Genomic DNA, 5,873 nt, shown 5'->3' with positions numbered 1-5,873 from the left:
AAGCGGCTTGCGACGATTGTCTGCATAGCTTTTCTGACGATCTCGAGCTGTTTTCAGTCTTTCCTTGATCTGAGTTATCTTGTCAGTAGTTTCTTGTACAATCTCAGGACCTGATAATTGACTTTCTCCGATTTCTGCCCAACATACTGGAGTTCTGCACTTACGTCCGTACAGTGCTTCGAATGGTGTAGCTTCGATACTTGAATGATAACTATTGTTATAGGAGAATTCAATTAATGGCAAATGGCTATCCCAATTACCACCAAAGTCAATTACACATGCTCGGAGCATGTCTTCTAGCGTTTGTATTGTCCTTTCACTCTGTCCGTCTGTTTGTGGATGATAGGCAGTACTTAGATTTAGTCGAGTTCCCATTTCTTTCTAAAAACTTGTCCAGAAATGAGATGTAAAACGACTATCTCTATCCGATACAATGGAGAGCGGGACTCCATGTAGGGATACTACCTCGTCCACGTAGAGTTGTGCTAACCTTTCCATGCTAAAGGTTTCTTTCATTGGTAGGAAATGAGCTGACTTGGTTAATCGGTCTACGATTACCCAAATCGCATCATTACCTCTTTTGGTTTTGGGTAACTTTGTAACAAAGTCCATTGTTATGAGTTCCCATTTCCATACAGGCATTTCTAACTGTTGTAGTAGTCCTGAAGGTTTCTGGTGTTCAGCTTTAACTTGTGAACAAGTTAAGCACTTGGATACGTATTCGGCTATATCCTTTTTCATTCCTATCCACCAGAAATTATTCCTTAAATCTTGGTACATCTTATTGTTTCCTGGATGCATAGTATACCTAGATTTATGAGCTTCTTCTAAAATCTTATTTCTTAACTCTCCTTGCTTAGGTACCCAAATTCGTTTCTTATGGAATTTCCAAATTCCATCATTTCCTTGTTCTAATTCTTTTAGGTAACCTTTCATTCTTTCAGCATCGTCTTGGATTGCTGTTTTCTGAACTTCTTTAATTTGTGCCATTAAATCTACTTGTAGATTTAACCTCAGAGCACGGACTCGTTTCTGTTTGTCATGGTACTTACGACTTAAGGCATCTGCAACTACATTTGCCTTTCCTTCGTGATATTGGATATCACAGTCGTAATCACTTAGCATCTCCATCCATCTTCTTTGCCTCATGTTTAATTCTTTTTGCCCAAATATATATCTTAAACTTTTATGATCTGTATAAACAGTAAACTTATTTCCATACAGATAATGTCTCCATATCTTAAGGGCAAAAATTATGGCTCCTAATTCTAGATCATGAGTCGTATAATTTTCTTCGTGCTTTTTCAATTGTCTAGAAGCATACGCAATTACCTTCTTGCATTGCATTAACACACATCCATAGCCTAATTTTGAAGCATCACAATATACTTCAAAATCTTCTGTTCCTTTGGGTAAAGCTAAGATTGGTGCATTCGTCAACTTATGCTTTAAAATCTTAAAGGCTTCTTCTTGTCTAGGTCCCCATTCAAACTTAGCAGCTTTACAGGTTAACTTAGTTAATGGTACGGCTATCTTAGAAAAATCTTTGATAAATCGTCTATAGTATCCAGCTAAGCCTAGAAACCTTCTTATCTCCATTGCTGTTTGTGGGACTTTCCATTTTGTAATTGCTTCTATCTTAGCAGAATCTACATGGACACCTTTGTGATTTACCACATGACCTAAGAATTGTACTTCTTGTAGCCAAAATTCACATTTTGAGAATTTGGCATAAAGCCTTTCTTTTCTTAACAAAGTTAAGAGTGCATGTAAGTGTTCACAATGTTCTTTTTGGCTTTTGGAATAAATAAGTATATCGTCGATGAAAACGATCACAAATTTATCCAAGTATGGTTTACAGATTCGATTCATCATGTCCATGAATGCTGCTGGGGCATTTGTTAATCCAAAGGGCATGACTGTAAACTCATAATGACCATACCTAGTTCTGAAGGCAGTTTTAGGTATGTCTTCTTCTTGTACCTTCAACTGGTGATATCCAGATCTTAAATCTATCTTAGAGAAATACCTAGCTCCTTGCAATTGATCAAAAAGATCATCAATCCTAGGTAGTGGGTATCGATTCTTAATTGTAACCTTATTCAATTCTCTATAATCGATACACATTCTCATCGATCCATCTTTCTTCTTCATAAACAGTACCGGTGCACCCCAAGTGGATGAACTCGGTTGTATGAATCCTTTGCTTAATAATTCATCTAATTGCTTTTTCAATTCTAGCATTTCGGTAGGTGCTAATCTATATGGTGCTTTGGCTATTGGTGCAGTACCTGGAATTAAATGAATTCTAAATTCTACTTCTCTATCAGGTGGTAATCCAGGTAATTCTTCTGGAAAAACGTCTGGGTATTCTGAGACTACGGGAATGTCCTGGAGTTTCTTATCTTTAGTGTTAATGATTGCGGAAATCATATACACCATTTCCTGTTTTCTCGAATAACTAGCCAATTTCATTACTGATATGAATTTCAATGGCTTTCGAGGTTTATTTCCAGTAATTAAAATTACTTCTCCTGTAGGGGTTTGAATTTCTACTGCATTTTTATCACATAGGATTCGTGCATGGTTGGCTACTAACCAATCCATTCCTAATACTACATCGAATTCGGCTAAATTCATTGGTAACAGATTTGCAGAAAACTTATGCCCTAATAGTTCTACTTTTCCTCCTTGCCAGATTTTATCTATGTTCACAGAATTTCCTTCTGCGGTTTCAACTGTGAAAATTTGCCTAAGAGTGGTTAATGGTAACTTAAGATCTTGACAAAATGAAGTATTAATAAAACTTTGGTTCGCACCAGAGTCAAATAATACTTTTGCAAATACGTCATGTACTAGGAACGTACCGGCTATCACATCTGGAATGAGTTCGGCCTCTTGAGTGGTTAGCTGGAATGCACGCGCATTTCTCTTGGTTGCTCCTTCAGCTGGTTTGGTTTGGTTGGCTATAGGTTTAGCTAACTTAGGACATTCAAATTGAAAGTGTCCCCTTTCTCTGCAATTATAACAAACTCTTGTTTTCTTTCTGCAGTCTTCTTCCCGATGTCCTTTCATTTTGCAAAAATTGCAAACCATGTTGCATTGTCCATAATGCTTCTTTTTGCAATTTCTGCAGAAAGGAGGTGATGAGAATTGCCCTGTTCCTCTTTTCTTGGTATTACCCGCACGAAACCCCTGGGTAATCTTCTGAGCTACTTCCTTCTTACGATCTTCTTCTCTTGTGCGCACCAACTCATCCGTCAGGGTATTAGCTAATTCTACCGCATCGTCAATGGTACGAGGTCTCGCAGCTTTAACGATGTTTCGGATTTCACTAATTAACCTCCAGATGTAACGAGAAATAAGTACCGGTTCTGGCGAAGCCAGTGATGGCACTACCCTTGCGTATTCAAAGAATGTCGAAGTATAGCCCCGACAATCTACTCCTGTCATACGGTGACTAAGGAATTTGTTTGCCATCTGCTAATTTAGTAGGAATTTATTCATGTCTAGCTTATCAATAAAAAATTTCACATAGATAAACACATAGATTATCATAACATACTAGTATAACCAAAATTGTCGATTTCTCGACTTTTACTTTGTTGGTATATTGTATATGCATCCATACACATCGTATTTTACAGAGTTTTATTGCCCATTTTACAGAATTTTAAGTTACTATCATACAATACGGCTTTCTGTGGTTTAACTGATGGTTCTAGTAACGATGCTCCCTCTCATCGTACTTCCAAGTTAGATGCTCTCCCATTTCCCTGATCCTATTACCTGTACCTATCAGTTCTTCACCGAACTGACGGAGTTCAGCTAGGTTTTCATTACTCATGGGAGGATTTGGGAGTGGTTCTGGGTCAAATTGTGGAAGAAAACTATAAGGACTATTGACTATGTTTTGGAATTGCCAGTCGTTTGTCCACCATTCTTCCAGTTCCCCTAGTGGTTGGGTATGGATAAAAGGTTCGGGAATAGCCGGTGTTATGTTTAAAGGAAATTGGACTGTAGCCGGGTAAGGATACAAATTAGTGCGGATTGGGCTTATGACCTCACAATTTCCTAATAGACGGTCTATTTCGTCTTGAAACGTAAGTTCTTCTGGCTGTTTAGAACTTTCGCCAATCTCTATTCCCTTTTGTTTCAGATCTATTCCTATTTCCTTTTCGGGTGGTTTCGAACTTTCTCCAGTTTCTATTTCCTTTCCATTGATCATACTCACAGGATTTTCTATTTTAGGGAGTCTCCTAGTGGCAGGTTTCCTACGGCGTACTTTCCTCCACCCTACGTATCTTCTCTTCTTTTTAGGTTTGGCTTTTTCCAACGGTGGAGCTTGGAATTCCACAGGTTCTTCTATGTCAGCAGTGTAACCAGTAAAGTCGTGAGAGACTTCGATAGGCACTGGATATAAGTTGAGATTTTGGAATGCTTCCGACATCTCATTCATGCTGCATAGCATATATGCAAAATGCAATGTTAAAACTTTGGAACAAAGTTTAACAAATAAACACTGAAGTTTTATTGCATACCAATTTATACAAAGGATAACAGAAATAAACACACTAGGACTTTATTTATTTACGGGATTGTGATTTCTCTTACTAGACCCAACTTATCGGATATTTAGAGATTAGCATTTTCTGCTACAGTAGCTAGCATATAGAGATTTGCCCATTTCCCGTCTATTTTATCTTCCCAAGGTGCACTATTACCCAATTCTTGAACTTCTGGGTTAAACCTAATTCTCTTGGTTCGGGGTTTCTTTTTCTCCTGACTCTTTTTAAGTATCGAATTCCTTTTTTCTGGGGAAAGAGGATTTTCATAATTTGCCTTGCGGACAAAGATTCCTTCTTCTAAATTTACTGGGTTTTTAGAAGAAGATGCAATATCTAGTTTGTGGTAGATGGCAGACAACTTTTGTTTACCCACACTGTAACTATTAAATAATCAGTTAATAAAACAAATAATCACAGAATGATAACTAGTAGACTTAAGTATTTTGTCCAATACTTAATTCCGTAATAGGCTTAAATCAGTGGCTCGATCAGTGGCTCAATTTAATTATTAGCTCTGATACCACCTTCTGTCGCGACCCCCGACCCACCCTGGACGGAGTCGGGGTCCGCGAGCAGATTTCAGTGTGGTACCCGTGGTATCTAATGGCAGCGGAAGTCTTTTATTACAGGATCTTTTAACCGTAAAAATATGCTCGTTTTAATATATTACACAAAGTTTTTAGGGATAAAATCCCATCATTTACAATCAGTTGATTTCACACAGAAATCATTATTTTCCAAAACATGTTTTATTTATTTATTCACAATGAGCCACTTCTCTGAGCTTGTAGTGCTTTACTGCACTTTTCCTGGATCACACAGATCACCTGAAACATGTTTGAAAAAGGTTTTGTCAGCGGGGAAATACTGAGTGAATCATTCTGTTTTCTAAAACGACCCGTTAGTTATAAATCACAGTATTAAGAGCGATTACAATGTTTCTATCAACCAATTATCAAGAATGGGTATTTGTCACTCGACCGGATCTGTGACTGTGGTCATACCACTATTGGGTCCCGTCGCCCCAATAGTGACGGTTTACTCACACAGAGTAATAATCACTCACATAGAGTAATATTCACTCACATAGAGTGATAAAAATAGTAATGTGCATAATACCCCATATACCAGCTGTAATTTGGTGATTACAAAGACTTAATCCCTGTAATTATAACCTTGAAAATAATTTGAGGTATTGTAATACTTACTCACAAACTGTGAGAAAACAGTTTAAAAAGAAGAATGACTCACATTGCAGATTAACGAGCAAATAGATAATGCCTACTGATTAGCCTTGATTAAACC

The sequence above is a fragment of the Helianthus annuus genome, chromosome 3, assembly GCF_002127325.2.
Source record: "Helianthus annuus cultivar XRQ/B chromosome 3, HanXRQr2.0-SUNRISE, whole genome shotgun sequence".
In the NCBI taxonomy this organism is placed as follows: Eukaryota; Viridiplantae; Streptophyta; class Magnoliopsida; order Asterales; family Asteraceae; genus Helianthus; species Helianthus annuus.
The sequence above is the reverse complement of the archived record's forward strand: the minus strand, read 5'-3'. Positions refer to the sequence as shown.